Source organism: Leucopleurus acutus, assembly GCF_964270905.1.
Source record: "Leucopleurus acutus genome assembly, chromosome: 14".
NCBI classification, from domain to species: domain Eukaryota; kingdom Metazoa; phylum Chordata; class Mammalia; order Artiodactyla; family Delphinidae; genus Leucopleurus; species Leucopleurus acutus.
Window position 1 is genome coordinate 32814244 of NC_139156.1, and position 17216 is coordinate 32831459.

General features: G+C 44.0%; 1 protein-coding gene across 5 annotated transcripts in view; it reads right to left on the reverse strand.

Annotated features, from left to right (window-relative positions):
• Positions 1–14292, reverse strand: part of PLCE1 (phospholipase C epsilon 1) — a 316408-nt gene extending 302116 nt beyond the window's left edge. For all 5 annotated transcript variants that reach the window (XR_014326723.1, XM_082854106.1, XM_082854109.1 and 2 more), the window contains exon 1: positions 13988–14292. The gene's annotated coding sequence lies outside the window, so the exon portion shown is untranslated. The remainder of the gene's footprint in view (positions 1–13987) is intronic.
• Positions 14293–17216: the final 2924 nt, after the last annotated feature.

A 17216-nucleotide genomic window follows, 5' to 3' on the forward strand; every position in this document is an offset into this window, starting at 1 on the left:
GCCTCTTTCCCATGAGTCAAGTCACAGAGTTTTAACCAAGATCCTTTAACAAAATATTGTCTAATTTTACAATTTATAAATGATTCCTCATTTGTGATGTTTTATACTATCCTTCTATAAATAAGCAAATGTCTGAAATACTGAGAAAGGGAGACAGTAACATCTTGTTTCACAAATTACAGAGATTGTCAGATTCTCACTTGCATCATCACCTGGCTCAGGTAAGCTCAGGTGGGCAGTAGCCATGGGGATCTTGCTCACCAGTGTCCCCCATCAGTTGGCATAGTGCCTGACTCATGGGAGTGACTCAGAAGGACTGCTGAATGTATGAATGTTGAATGGATGAGACAGTAAAATTGGGAAAAAACAAAATTGTAGAAAAAACAAGGAGACAGGGAATGAGGGGCGACATGGAAGTAGCAAGAGTACAAAGAAAGCTGAGGCAAAGAAACAACCAGCCACCTCCTTACATCTTAGGCTCAGATTCTCCGCAACTTCTCCACAAAGACACCCACACAATAGCTAAATCTTTGGGTCAGTTTCTCAGTCCTACAGCTGTCAAATGCACACTTACAGTACTGGCCACTTAATATTTTTAAGTTTTGTAACCGCTTTCTCTCTTCCTTTCTATATGCCTTAGGAACACTTGTGTTTTTTTTAACCTTTCACCTAAACTAAGACTTGACATTGAATTTGACTCTTACTAGACTCTAAGCTTGTCTTTCAGGTTTGCTGCTTTGTTACTTAACATCCCATATCAGTCCAGAAAAGGAGACAGAAGTCCACATTCAGTGTCTGGAATTGTAAGGAACAGTGCCTAACCCTCTAACGGTAGTTCCAATTCTGCCTATCTTACGAGGATTGCAAAGAAACAAGAGTGTCCCAGTTAATAAATAAATAAATACATACATACATACACACATAAATAAATAAAGGCACTATATTTTCACTTCACAGGAAGAGCCCCAAGTAACCAATCTACGCTTACTCTCTCCCCTCTACCCTCTGCACTTCATCGCCCTTACTCTCTTCACTCTACAGTTTGCACTTCTCTCCCTTACTCTCTCCCCCTCTACCGTCTGCACTTCGTCTCCCATACTCTCTCCACTCTACAGTTTGCACTTGTCTCTCTTACTCTCTCCCCCTCTACCGCCTGCACTTGTCTCCCTTACTCTCTCCCCCTCTACCGTCTTCACTTCTTCTCCCTTACTCTCTCCACTCTACAGTTTGTACTTCTCTCCCTTACTCTCTCCCCCTCTACCATCTGCACTTCTTCTCCCTCACTCTCTCCCCCTCTATCATCTGCACTTCATCTCCTATACTCTTTCCACTCTACAGTTTGCACTTGTCTCCCTTACTCTCTCCCCCTCTACCATCTGCACTTCTTCTCCCTTACTCTCTCCACTCTACAGTTTGCACTTGTCTCCCTTACTCTCTCCCCCTCTACCATCTGCACTTCTTCTCCCTTACTCTCTCCCCCTCTACCATCTGCACTTCGTCTCCCTTACTCTCTCCACTCTACAGTTTGCACTTCGTCTCCCTTACTCTCTCCACTGTACAGTTTGCACTTCGTCTCCCTTACTCTATTCCCCAGGAACAGTATCTCCAGCTCACCACATCTGAAGCTGCCCCTGTCACTCTTAGGAAAGCACAGGCAGTCTCCAGGAATTCAATCTATGCACACTCAGGAGCAGCAAGCTAATTTTAATATCAGTCTTTGATGACCATGGCCAAAATAAAGTCAACTTAAAAAAAAAAAAAAAACCAAGGAAGTAAAATCTAAATGGATTCTAGATTGATCTATACCTTATAGACAGAATTCATTAACACAATGATAATACTCTGCCACAGCAAGACTGAAAACATGGTTTAATGATGGGAAACTGGATAACGTGATATAATAAACCAGTAGGTCAAATGTGAAAAAAGGCACAAAATCATCTCAAAGATTACCTTTTAGACTTTTGATAAATTCAACTCCCTTTCATTAAAAACAAACAAACAAAAACTATGAATATAAAACTCCTTCCAGGGCTTCCCTGGTGGCGCAGTGGTTGAGAGTCCGCCTGCCGATGCAGGGGACACGGGTTCGTGCCCCGGTCCAGGAAGATCCCACGGCTGGGCCCGTGAGCCATTGCCACTGAGCCTGCGCATCCGGAGCCTGTGCTCCGCAACGGGAGAGGCCACAACAGTGAGAGGTCCGCGTGCCGAAAAAAAAAAAAAAAAAAAAAAATTCCTTCCACAAAGCGATTTAAACAATTTTAAACCAAAAGCCAACATCATATTCACAAGTGGATATGAAAAGCATTTCCAATAAAATCAGGAATAAATTTGAAAGGTCTATTATCCTCCTCTTAGTTATCAATATTTGAATTTCTGATTTAAAAGAGAAATAATCATTATTTGCAGACGATACAATTCTCTACCTAGAGAGCTCAGGAGAATCAGCTAAAAAATTAAGTTGATTAAATAAAAACCTAAAACATATTTAAAAAATAAGTAAGAAGTATATGATTTACATGAAGACTACTACAAAACTTCACTAAGAGATATAAAAACATTTGAGTAAATTAATAAACATAACAGTATGGAAAGACTAACTACAGTAAACATAATAATTTTTCCTAAATTAATATATATTAATATAATTATATATAATGTATATATTATATATAATAATATATAATAAATCTATGTTATATATAACATATTATATATATATATTATAATCCCAATCAGGATATCAATAGATGTTTGAGATTTTGACAAAGTGTTTCAAAATTTAATTTATAAGAATAAGCAAGGGGCTTCCCTGGTGGCGCAGTGGTTGAGAGTCTGCCTGCCGATGCAGGGGACACGGGTTCGTGCCCCGGTCCGGGAAGATCCCACATGCCGCAGAGCGGCTGGGCCCGTGAGCCATGGCCACTGAGCCTGCCCGTCCGGAGCCCGTTGCTCTCCAACGGGAGAGGCCACAACAGTGAGAGGCCCGCGTAACCGCAAAAAAAAAAAAAAAAAAAAAGAATAAGCAAGGAAAAATAAGGAAAGTTTTAATAATTATAATTAGAGAGAGCGTGCTCTGTGTGATACTAATATATGTTATAAGGCTAAAATAACTAAAACAGTGTGGTATTCATTCAAGAATTGACAAATAGATATCTTAGGCCTAAAACTGACTTTAGAATATACAAAATCAGATTAGGAATTGTCTAGGATTATCCAATAAGTATATTATTTAAGGAAATTATATAAGGAATATAAATATATACATGAGGAAATAAATACATTTTGAAGGAAAATGAAGTATTTAGAAAACAGATTAGGTCTTCAACTCATAATATGTACAAAAAAAAAAACTAACTTCAAATGAAAAGTTCATTGTAACTAAAAGCCTAAAAAGCTAAAAAACACAGTTAATCACAGAAAGTAGATAAAGAATACAAATTTAAAAGCTGTGGAAGTAATCACCAGGGAGGACATAGACCTATCTGGCACGTGGAAATTAAAATTTTCTGTACATTAAGGAACATGATAAACATTTCAAAAATATGATATTTCATTAATATTTATATAGAGTATCCCATAGTAGGATAAACGTAATTCACTTGATTATGATTAACAAAGTTAGGTGAAAAGTTATAAAATGTGAAAGCATGATCTCAATTTGGGAAAAAACAAACAGAAGAAAAAAAACTAGAAAGCCATGAACCAAATATTGGACTTCTTTATTGGGCCTTTCTGTTTCCCAAATTATCCAAAATTAACTTGTATTATTTTATAATCAGGAAAAAATGCTAGTTGAGAAAAACAGCATCAAATAACAATGATATGTTATAGTCTTAATTCATTAAGAAGTCTCAAATAAAAAAAAGACAAATGGACAAAGAAAGTGATTAAATAATTAACCAAGAGAGAGCACATTGATGAGATATCAATGTTTTATTGTTTCCAGTAATCAAAGAAATGCACATTCCAACTATGAAGTACCAAGTCCGGTATCTCTTATTGACATACCACTGGAAAGACTACTCTAGCACATCATTAGTTGAAGTGCAAATTGTTGCAACCTTTTTGGAGAGCATTTTGACAGTACATATTTCAAGCCTTTAAAAAAGTTCTCCACTTTTAGTAATTTCAGTTCTAGGACTCTGTGCTAAAGAAAGAATTACAGATCTAGGCAATGGAGAGTTAGAAAAAATTGGGGATCAACAACTAAATGCCCAACAAGACGGGAATGGGTAAGCCCCTCCACAGTACCACATGACAGAATGAGACCCAAACACTGAAATCAAGGTTTGGAAACCTGTAATGGAGTGGGAACATCTTTTATTTCTTTTTTCTTTTTTCTTTTTTTTTTTGTGGTACGTGGGCCTCTCACTGTTGTGGCCTCTCCCATTGCGGAGCACAGGCTCCGGACGCACAGGCTCAGCGGCCATGGCTCACGGGCCCAGCCGCTCCGCGGCATGTGGGATCCTCCCGGAGCGGGGCACGAACCCGTGTCCCCTGCATCGGCAGGCGGACTCTCAACCACTGCGCCACCAGGGAAGCCCTGGAGTGGAAACATCTTAATGATGGAATGTTAGGCAAAGAATGCAGGACTGAAAATTGTGTATTATGTATCTATACTATGGTCTTAATTTTGTTTGAAACAAACAAACCTCCCAGTTCTGCTGCTCCCCAGCCAGGCGGCTTTGGTCAAATCTTTGAGTCCCTGAGACCAATTTCTTCAACTCTAAAAGTGAGAAGGGAGGACTTCCCTGGCGGTCCAGTGGTTAAAACTCCGCGCTTCCCAACTTAAGTGTCCATCGACAGATGAATGGATAAAGAAGATGTGGCACATATATACAATGGAATGTTACTCAGCCATAAAAAGAAACAAAACTGAGTTATGTGCAGTGAAGTGGATGGACCTAGAGTCTGTCACACAGAGTGAAGTAAGTCAGAAAGAGAAAAACAAATACTGTATGCTAACACATATATATGGAATCTAAAAAAAAAAAATGGTTATGAAGAGCCTCGGGGCAGGACAGGAATAAAGACGCAGACGTAGATAATGGACTTGAGGACATGGGGAGTGGGAAGGGTAAGGGGAGGGGGAAGGGTAAGCTGGGATGAAGTGAGAGAGTGGCATGGACTTATATATACTACCAAGTGCAAAGTGGATAGCTAGTGGGAAGCAGCCGCATAACACAGGGAGATCAGCTCAGTCCTTTGTGATTACCTAGAGGGGTGGGAGGGAGACGCAAGAGGGAAGAGATATGGGGATACATGTATATGTATAGCTGATTCACTTTGTTATAAAGCAGAAACTAACACACCATTGTAAAGCAATTATACCCCAATAAAGATGTTAAAAAAAAGAAAAAAGAAAAAACTAAAAGAAAAAACAAAAAAAAAAAAAGATGTTAAAAAAAGACTCTGTGCTTCCACTGCAGGGGGCATGGGTTTGATCCCTGCTCAGAGAACTAAGATCTCACATGCCGCAGGGCGTGGCCAAAAAAAAAAAGAAAAAAAAAAAAAACAAGTAAAAGTGAGAGGGGAACATTTGGATCCCTCAATTTTCACTGTTGCATGACACAGCATGTAATAAAAAAGTAATAAACAAATCATAAACAGATGCATAACGTCTGCATTAATAATTAAAAGATAGAATATTAGTTGTTAAATTTTTGAATTAAAAATTCTTTTTTAATTAATTTTTTATTGAAGTATAGTTGATTTACAATATTGTGTTAGTTTCAGATGTACAACGCAGTTGATCCAATATTGTTACAGATTATACACCACACAAAGTTATTGTAAAATACTGACTATATTCCCTGTGCTGTACATTACATCCCTGTGACTTATTTATCTTATAACTGATAGTTTGTACCTCTTAATCACCTTCACCTATTTCGCTCCAACCCCTACCCATCTCCCGTGTGGTAGCCACTAGTTTGTTCTCTGTATCTGTGAGTCTGTTTCTGTTTTGTTATATTTATTCATCTGTTTTTAGATTTCACGTATAAGTGAAAACATACAGTATTTGCCTAAAAATTCTTTACTTTTAAACTAATAACTTAAACAAGTGACATATTTTAGACCTTACTGCTTAGATAGTGATAATTCATTAGAAATAGGCCGCATGGCTAGAAATAAGCATGCTCTCCGATCCTCTGTAACTAATTTGAAATGGGCTTGCCCGCCTGAGTCAGGAACACACTTCACCTGTTGTCAGCCATCCTATGACTTGGCACTGGTGAGGCCCTCAGTCAGCAAAGGGTAGTTAGTCAAAATCCTAGATCTGAGAGATGCCCCAGAAGAACCTGCAAGGCTGTCTGACTGCTTTGCACTGAGAGCGCAGGAATCATTTTTTGAAGTTCTTTTTACAAATTTATGTAGTTTCTGCACATAGCTCAAGAAGTTCTTGCCATCCTCTCAGATTCAAATAATATTTGAGCATATTTCTTTCACAACTGCCTGGAGCTTTACCAATCCCTCCCACTGTGAATTTTAGGACCCTGCTGGAGGCACGATGAAAGAATAACCAGGCTGAGTTAGGGACTAATTAGCCTGATGAGCAGCAGAGAAGTGAATCTGAGTTTGCTCAGACCACAGCAGTTACCAAAACTGCAGACTGAATGAGGCTCACACTCTATCCTGTCATCCAAATTCATTCTACCTTTGGGGGGGGAAAGGAATATAATTTCATGCCAAAAGCATTTAACTTCTGTGAATTTTATCCACCTCCCTGAGATTGACAAACCAGACTATCAGAGAATGCTTCAGTTCCTCCAGGCAAACGGATCATAGGTGAAAATATGTTCATCAATGAAATCTGAGTTCGTGTTGTTAATAATAACAAATGAATTGAAACTTTCTTTAGAAATGACAGTAACTTGAACTAACTCCAGTGATATCCAAATTAAACTGTGTTATATGATATTTTAATCCCAGATGTGTCTAGTAAGCACTTGGTCACATGTGTTTTTCCCAATGATTTTTTTTCCATTCTCTAGATTTTCCATAGTCAGTGATATTATATAGTTTAAACCTAAAATAAAGTCATCAAAACAGAGTCTTTCCTTGCTTCTGCCTCTTTCCTAATTCTGAATATAGCAGCATTACTGTTTAATTATTAAAATGTAGCTGTTCCTACAAAGCAATAAAATTCATAAATGCTAACCGCATTTTGTTATAGCTTTGAACTTGTGTGCACGTGTAATCAGCTCTTCTGAAGGAGACGTCCCAGTATTTTTATAAATGGAGCACATTTCACTGGGGCCACCACACAGCAGACCACTCAATGGAGCCAGCAGCAATGCCATCACTATGCAGATAATGGTACTGGCCAGCACTGCTCGACCAATAACCCAGTCAAGCACAGCCACCCTGTTTATGTTTATTTTGTTTTGTTTTCTTAAGCCTTAAGGGTAGAGGGGAAAGGATGCAAGAGTATTAAGTCTGCCTTATAGACTCAACGTCGTGAAGAAGAAGCAGGGAGGAGACTGGGGTTCCACTCTGTCCCTCTCGTCCCCGGCCCCACAGATGGCAGGCAGGGGAGGAAAGAACAAATGTCCTGCAGCTCCTGAGAGCAGAGGGGACCCTCTTCCTTGCAGAAGCAGAGAGACATCAGAGACCTTGGGGAGGTGCGGCTGTGCACCCATGAGAAGCAGCCTTGTGTCACTGCACCTGAAGTCACCTGTGGTCAGGGACAATGGACATTTCAGTGGCAACCAGGCAGAGAGAGGAGTAACGGAGTAAGATCCCCAGCTGCACCGGGGGAGAGCACCACGGGAGAGCAGAACCCCGTGAAGAGATGATGCTAGATTCTCCTTCCGCCATTCCACTGGGAGACTCAGCCAGAATAAAAATGAGCCTAAGAGCCAGGATCTGTTGAATCCTAATTGTATATCAGGCGCTGTTCTAAGCCCTTTACATGAACAATCTCATTTATTAGGTGCTACTATTTCCCTCCCATTTAGTGAATGAGGACCCATTTAGTTTAGGCCTCAGCAGGACAAGTATTTTGCACGAGGTCACACAGATTGCATATAAACAGTGGAGCCAGGTAAACAAATCCAAGCAACCAGGCTCCAGATCCCCAACTTGTAAAAGGCAATTAGAGAAACTACAGCGAGTTCTATTTCCTGCACATCCAAGTCTTTGGGTGAAAGGTCATACACAGTGTGCCTTAACTTGGGGTCTAGGTTTTCTCAAACTTCTCTCTGTCTCTCTAGCAACAGAAGTGCCCTTTCATGCCAAATCTAAGGCAGGACCTCACTGTATAAATAAAATGAGTAAGAGCGGGCTGCTCATCAGAAGCGGGTTGAAGGGCTGAGATCTTCATCTGCCTGCATCTCCCTCACCTGACAGAGGCCCCGACACCCCGGGAGCACAGCTGGAAAATCAGTATCACTCTGAATTGTGAGCTTGAGAGACAAAAGCAGCACAGCTAGAAAGCCAACAACAGCCAGCTAAACCAAAGGAAAAGGAAGAAATAACCACCAGCCACCCTCCCAGCAGTCACAGAGGTACCTCACCATCCAGGCCCCGACACAAATCATCTCAAGTTTGAGCATTTGAAGGGCCAGAAGGAGGTGGAATTCAGGGCTGGAGCAGAGAGTCAGGAATGAGGCAAATCCAATAAACAGGCAGAGGTGGGAAGCGGAGCCAACAGGGCGCCGGGGCCAGCGGTCTGTGGTGAGTGAGCAGGGCTGCTGTAGGCACAGAGGTGGGAACCCGAGAGGGAGGCCAGCACAGGAACTGCTCCCAGAACCAGCGTCCTCCAGCTTCAAGCTGTCCACACATATTATATGAGATAGAAATGGCAAAAGCTTACCAAGTACTTTGATACACATGTTTCTTTTTTCTTTTCTTTCTTTTTTTTTTTTTTTTTGGGTGTATGAGGACTACATCACCCTCCTTCTTGCCTATTCAAAAACTGCTTTTTCCTTCTTTACAGTAACATACCACTCAGTGGCCAGTACTGTCAGCCTTAGCAGACAGAAATGCCTGCTTTGGGGAGTCATGTGAGTAACAATTAAGAGTCCCAGACTATGTGGATTCACATCCCAGCTCTACCCCGTACTAGCTGTGTAACCTTGGGCAAGTTACCTAACTTCTCAGTGCCTGAGTTTCGTCTTCTGTGATATGCAGATAATAAAAGTAAGAGAATTGCTGTGAGGATGACAGGTTAATACTCACAAAGTAGTTAGAACTGTACCTAGCAAAGTTCAAACTAAATGCTAGCTATTACTGTTCTCTTATTTTGACAGCTTTCATTTCCCTCCTTACCACTTTCTGTTTTCTCTTCCACACTCTATTACTTCCCTATTGCTGCTGTGACAAATTGCCACAAACGTAGTGGCTTAAACAATACACATTTGTTATCTTACAGTTCTGGAGGCCAGAAGTCTAAAATGGGTTGGCAGGGCTGACTTCCTTCTGGAGGCTCTAGGGAAGAATCTGTTTTCTTGCCTTTTCCAGCTCCTAGAGGCAGCCTGCATTCCTCGGCTCCTGACCCCTTCCTTACATTACCCCTACCTCCTGCTAGGGACTCTGATCCTCTTGTCTCCCTCTCATAGGGACCCCCTTGATTACACTGAGCCCACCCAGGTAATCCAGGATAACCCCTCATCTCAAAATCTCTCATGTAATCACATCTGTGAAGTTCCTTTTGACGGTTAAGTAACATATTTACAGGTTCCAGGGATTAAAACTTAGACAACTTTGGGGGACCACTGGCATTATTCAACCTACCACATGTCTTTCCAAAGCCTAAAGTTGCATACTGGCAAGACTTAGGTAGGTCCAGAGGGAAAAGACAATATTAGTAGCTAACTTTTTGAGCGCTGGCTATGTGCCTGGCACTATGCAAAGTGCTTTAGGTGCATTATCTTACTTGGGTCTCAGAGCAACCCCGTAAAATTACTATCTTACAGAAAGGTTAACTTCTTGTCTAAGGTTGTACAACTAGCAGATGGCAAAGCTTATGTAAAACTAGGTAAATTTGACTCTAGAGCCCTTGTACTTGACCAAGAGTGCCTTGTCCCTACACCTTAAGCTATTATAACTGGAGTCACCATGACCACTAGGGGCCTTGGAGACTATGCCACGAGAGGTACACATGCTCAGGGGACACAGGCACAAAGGGGTCCTGCAGAGTCCATGCTGTAAGGTCCACACAGATGGTGGAGCCTTCAGAACATCTTCTTACACTCAAAGGAGAAAGCCTGGGGTTACTAAAGAGTTTCTTCAAATGCAGATTTGGACCAAAAAGCCAAGAAGGGACCAGTTGGAGAGAGAAAGTGAGAAGTCCATTCCTGACCCCAGACCAGCCCTGCAGTTCTAATCAACCTCCCAGAAGAAGAGAGAACCTCACAGTCTTCCCTGGAGAGACTTCCAACTCAGAAGACCCAGATCCAGATTGATCCAGATCCTCTGAAACCCTACCAGGAAGTTTCAGAACCCCAGCTACTAACCAATTTAGCTATAGTCCTATCTGAAACTTTCCAATGAGGCAAGTTAAAGCTATTTGGATTCACTCAGCAGAAAAAGAGCCAGTCATTTGTTTTGGGTGATGAGCCCAGAGGTTGTTTCAGGAAAGCACAATGGTCAAGGGAACGGAGTCTGGAGCCGGCCTGCTCTGACTGAATCCCGGCCCTGGCACTTTCTTGCTCTGACTTCAAGCAAGTTACACGACCTTTTAGTTTCTCAGTTTTCCCATCTTCAAAAGGGGCATAGTAAGGGAGATCCATATGTCCTTATCCAAAATCAGAAGGTTTCTGGCTTTCGTAATGGTAAAACAGTACATGTGCCATATATTAAATAATGCTATAGGTGGGATCTGCAGCAAACATGTCCAATTGTTTCTGAAATTAAAATGTATAAATGTTCTTACCAGGTGAGAAAAATAAAGACCATAATAACCTCATGACCAAATTTTGTAGCCAAACTTACAAAAAACACAGTTTTGAGAGTTGTTGGGTTGTTTTCTTTGTTTGTTTGTTTTAACTTTGGAATTGCAGGTAAGGGATAACAGGTCTCTGGCATTTACCACCTAATGTTGTTGTTAGGATTAAATGAAGTAACAGATGTAAAGTGCTTAGAACGTTGCCTGGCACGTAGTAAGCACTATATAAGTGTTAGCAACAACAACTACTATTATTATTCTCATCTAAATAGACTTGGTAGGGGACTATGAACAGGAAATTGTTAATTTATGACTAAATTTGATTTGTAACTTAGTACACTGGAGATTAATAGTCATTAATCCTTTAGAACAATATCCTAGGGCAGATTTCTGAGATGATGGAAATGTTATATATCTTCCTTGTCCAGTACGGTAGCAACTAGCAACACGTAACAATCACTTGAAATGGGACTAATTTCATTTAATTCTAACTAACTTAAATTTAAATGCAAATAGCCCTATGTGGCTTGTGGCTACCCTACTGGACAGAGGGCCAGGTTCCAATCTGGCTCATGAAAACCTATTTAAGCCACAACACAGATGAATTACAGCATTAATAAAAACAAGCCTGAGTTCTATACCATGGGAGCAGAGAAGACCCCATGATGCTGAAGGAGTTTTCTCTTCCTTTCTAGGCCCCATAGTTGGCCCATGGCAAAGTGCATCTTTGATATATTCTTCTTCTTTCTCTACTCCCCAGTTCCCCATCTCCAACTCTCCTCTTGGAGACCCCCACATAATTGGGCCACATGCTTCCCTAAGCCCCCCCCATCAATACCTCCCAGCCCTTCTACAGCAGTATCATGCTCCCCAGCCACCTGCCTTCCCTCTCCCAACCAAATTCCAACTTGTTCAATGCCAAGATCTCAACCAAGTATCCAGAGGAAAGTAACTTGATCAAACAAATCCACACTCTAAGCAGTTACTGCTTTTTCTCACGTCTTCCCTACTACTCCTTCTGAATCCGAAGCTCTAAATTGTTGTGCTCCTCTGGACCCCTTCTCCCCACAAGCAGAGGGAGCCCAGGCAGAGAAAGAAGGAGTCCAGACTGAAGCAGTTGTTGTCCTCTACAGGCCGATTGCCAGCCAGGTGTGTGGAAGGCAGGCACTGCCAACACACATGTGCACAGCAGCCTCGCTCCCTGAAAATACCTCCTCTTGCCCAGGCAGGGCAAGCATTCCCTGCTCTCTGCTTTAGAAAACAGCAAGCACAATTCTTTTCAATTTTCCTTTATTCATTTAAAAATTTGTAGGTAACAAATTGCACATCCAGTGAATTGTTTAAAATACACGACAAAATCCCAGGGAAGACTGTGATTAAGAACAGTTGCAAATACAAAAAGAAAACCAACCACCTTCATCGGAATCTAGCTTCACCACAATGCACTGGAGCATGGAAATTTTAATGACACAGGTCAACCTTGGAGTACATCCAAGGAGCTTATGTTACTATAAGGACTGGAAGACTGTCCCTCCAGCTCTTACTTGATCCCCAGGCTTGGACCAAAGATGATTATTATGCATGGCTCCTAGGTATAAGGAAAGTTTTCCCTGTGGGGCTGTAAATGGAGGACAATTTGAATGGTAAACATTATGTTCTTCTCTGAATCCTTTTGGTTATATTATCTCCTTTTCCAAAGTAGAGACTTGTATTGAAGAAACAAAGTCGTAACACTATTTCTAGAGGGCCTTCTAGGTGCAAGCTCTGTGCCAAGAAAGCCACAGTTAATTCCTTCAGTAGGGAAAATGAAACATCTACATAAATAACTCTCAAAGAACGCTGAGAGAAGAAAGGCTAGGGAGGTATTCAATAAAATGCTGCAGGCATCAGAGCTAGAGAATGTCGACTATTTGGGGCTGGGGTATCAGGGAAGGTCTCACAGCAGCAACAAAGACTTAGTTTGAAGGATGGTTAGGATTTAGAGTAGTAAAATGGAGCAGGAAGGGCACTCAGGAAGAGCAAAGGATGTTCTAGAAGACAGCATCATCACGCATCCTTCAGCAACTATCCACGAAGACACGGCTACATACAGCATCCAGAGATAGTCCGCCACCCCTTCACCCCAATGCCAACTGGCCCTGTAAGGGCATCTACAGGGTCGCCTGCATCCACCTCCCAAGACAGGCTCTCAAAAATTCTTCCTGGTGGGGTGCAGCACTCTTGGCCTCGACTGCGTCCATTCTGCGGCAGTGGCTCCACCCTATCCCTACCAGGGCTTCCTACCAGAAACACAAGGAAATTCACTAATCCTGCAGAGATCTAAATGACTTACTGGCAAATTTTGCATGATGAAACTAAAATTAAGAACCATGTGGAAATAAAACTTTTCCATCAAGTGAATCCTACTTAACATCTATTGAGGGAGCTCCCTCTTTAAAATGAGGCTGCTAAAAATCTTTGAATGATGGATCTTACACTGAATAATTAGTTGAGTCAGTTGAACCAAGTGTTCTCATGGCTTAAATACCAGGCAAGATGTGCGGGGGGAACCGTAAATTTACACAGTGCATTTAACATTAGACACAAGAAAGACTTTTCCTGCTAGGTTATTCATTATCACAGCATTAGAGGACTTTAAGAAAAAAGACGTAGCCATTCTAGTTACCAGTGAAAGTGAGACCAAGTCCAATATTATATTTTCTAGGACCTGATGTAGCTAATCGCTCCAGGAACAATCTCTTGAGCACTTTCCGTGAAATACTGGCGGCTAGGGGGCCGCCTCAGCAAGAGCTTATACTTTTACTTCTTTGTACTGCACACACAAAATGCAGTGGAGACCCGAGGCAAACCTTTGAAGGGGCGAAGGAAGCACTTAACAGGGTATCCTCCAGCCCATGTGAGGGCTGGCCCGCGCCCCCTAGAGAGTCGCCTGCCTCAGTTCTCCCCTGGGGAGGGGCGTAGCTACCTGTACTCCCGCCAGGTACGCGGAGTGAGGCTGCTGCCCCTGGCCGGATCTACTGGATTCAGAGATTAAAAGCCCATCTCTCCCCTTCTCCAAGCCTGAGGAACCGAGCCACAGAAACACCTCCTCACCTTTCCTCTTCTGGCCGGTCGCGCCGGAGTCCCCAAGTGCAGCGTCCCTCTGGGACGCGCCTGTCGCTGGCGGCGTCGGGTGTCCTCGCTACCGTGTGTCAGCGGCGGAGCGGACGACAGGAGCGCGCAAAGCCGGGCAAGTGCCCGGGAGGCAGAGCCCGGGGCGCGCCGCCCGCCGCCGCCGCCGCGCCCACCCGGTCCCGCGTCGCCGTGTGCGCCCCCGCCCGGCGCCGCTCCTTCGCTCCGCGCCCGCAGAGCTCTGCAAGCTGCCCGGACGGAGACGCGGGCGGCAGCGGAGCCCCCGCCCTGGGCCGGGCTTTCCCAGAACTCGCCCGCCCGGGGTGAGAGGCCGCGAGCGCCACCGCGGGCCGCCGGGCGGCCGGGGGCGCGGCCTGAGCTGGCCCCGCCCCCGGGCGCGGGCCGCGCTGAGAAGGCAGGCGCGAGGGGCGGGCCCGCCGCCACCCACGCCCCGGCCGCCACCCACGCCCCGGCCGCCGGCTTCGCGAACCCAGCCCGGCCCCGGCCTCGGCCCCGACTTCAGCCTCGGACCCCGGGGGCTGCCCAACGCCCGGGGAGCCGCAGCGGGAGCTGGCGAGAGCGCAGCGGGGTTGCCCGGCTCCGACTGGAGGTGGGGAACTCGGTCCACCTCAGGCCGCGGGAATTTAGTCTCACACTTTCCGCCAGGGACCGTCCGTGCTCGACACACACGGAAACCGAGGCTCTTGGAGGTTAAATTACTTGACCAAGGTTACTCTGGTAAGGGCAGCACCAAGTCACCAATCTGTTCGGTCATTCATCATTCAGATATTTACTGTTGTGTGTGGCGCCGTGCAGTGCCAGGCTCAGGAGATACCCCTTTGACTGCTGATAGTGACCGTCCAAATACTGACATCCAGGTCTGTGGACTCCAAATCTAGTGGCTTTCGCTGCTGAAGCAAACAAGAGGTGTTCAGCGCTGCCAGAAACTGCAGGCTCCGCACGGAGCCTTGCCGTCGAGGTGGTTTTTGTACCCAACTGGCAGTCAGGAGAGCCAGGCACCTGAGGAAAATCGAAATATCATCCCCCTCCCTTTTCCCTAACCCCCCCTCCCTCTTTACCTATTTTAATGGACTAACTTGTTGCATAGGTTTCACCCTTCCTCTTGTATTCAATCAGGACCAATTCCGGGGACCCCTAGCCCTCCCGTCTGTCCACTCCTTGGAGCGAAGCATCCCTCACAACACAGCCATATTATTCTTCCTCTTCTACAGCTTTAATCTGTGCAGAAACCTTCACTGGCTCCCTGCTGCCTTCCAGACTAACTCCCCACGACTGTAGGAACCCAACATGGCCTGGTTATTAGGGACCACCCAACAGGATGCTTCTCCCACTCTGAGCCTCTACCTGGACCATGACAACCACCTCCCACACCCTTTTCTCCTGCTCAAGTATGACCCTTTCTTTCAGGTCACTGTTAAAAGTGGCCTCCCCTCCTTTGAGCCTCAAGGCGCAGGAGGGGCACCAAAGAATTCTGCCTGTAAGAAAAGTACGCCAGCCTGGTCCTTAAACTGTTTTGCTGTTTTCTCACCACTAGGATTTTCCTGAAAATCAACGTTACCTCCTTCCTTGAGAGCCGGTTTTAGAAAGCTGTCTGCAGAAGCCTCTGAGGAGACTCTGTTCATGAAAAGCTTGAGACCTTAGCCCTAGAGGACTAGGGAGTAGTCATTTACTCTGACCCATTGCTCGCACGGTCCTGGACAGGTGAATGGAGGAGCCAGGAAAAAGGAAGCATTACTGACACTAAACAAGGTAGGCTATTTATTGAATATACAGTTGTGTATTATGGTCCTATAATGCATTTAATGAATTAGTAATATCAAACATCATTAATCACCTGGAGCCCTCAAAGACTTGTTTTGTGTTGTTAATTAGGCACATGGGAATTAGGCTTGCAAACTGGTGGATGCACAAGCAGTTAACATTGAATCCTCCAAATGAGTCACTGCACCATTAGTAACCAAGGAAGGTCTAGGTCCGTTAGGCAGGAAAGTTATCTGAGTGTGATAATCAGTATCACCTATCCCTGGAATAGGGAGCCGTCCCCAATTTTTTGCAAAGAGAGCAGGTCCAGATCAATGTCCTTTGCTTGCCCCCCTCAATCCCTCTCTAAATGAGACTGGAGGGAGCCATGTCCCTGAGGCTGCCTCACCGCATTGGAATGTCTGAGCTAACAGTGCTTCCAGAGGGTTCATTGCTCCTCTGAACAGCACTGCCCAGACTTTCTGGAGATTTTAATTCACTCCCCAACCTCGCCAACAGTTGCACACAAGGTGCCTTTTTTACACCCTGCTCTCTGTTCAGCGAAACACAGAGACCATCTCAGGGGAACAATGGCTCCATTCAAGACTTTTTCAAAAGTACAGCGTATAACCTCCACACTGTGGGTTGCTGCCAGCTATTATCTGAAAGAAGAAAGACGGTCAGATAAAGTGCTTGTGAATTGGGGGAGCACTGGACAGTTTCCATGGAAAATTCAGCTTCAGTAAACTAAGTTATGCATCTTTGTATACAAGACCATTTTGCATAGTCAAAAACAACAACAAAAACAAAAGTCCCAAGAAATAATGCTGTGGAAGCTACTTAAATGTAGTGCATCTTTGTTTGACATTTCAGAAGAAAGCACACATCTCTTTTGAACTTGTTACATAATGGTCTCCATTTGATGGAAATTGATTTAAGTTGTAAACATTGGGACTAGGGAACTTAAGTCGTAAAATCATTTTAAGAAATGGAATCACGTCCCTACTTTCTTCCTCTCACATCCTGTAATTTTTGTGATTGGTGGGGGGTGTCTCTGACTTCATGGTTGTTGCTGCCAGTGGGAGGCCCCACACCCCCTACTGCACATACTGCAGAAAGAAAGATTGGCCCTTTGCCACACTCAACAAGCCAGCCATCAGTTAACCCATTTATAAACAAACCTTAAGGTTGGGAACTGAGTAGTCAGCACAGGCACCATTGACAAATTTATTGATCTTTGTTCAACGGTAGCTAGTTGCTAAGCAGAGGAATTTGCCAGCAGACTTCTGGGTAGCCTTGGAAGCCAAGGAAGAGCTGAAGGAACAAGGCAGCCCTGAGTTTAGGAGTTGCCATTTCCTCTCATTTGAAGTCAGTGTATCAGATTATACAGGGTTTACCAGCTGTGTTCACATAGGCTAGTGAGTTCAGATAGAGGGGACAGAGCCCAGAG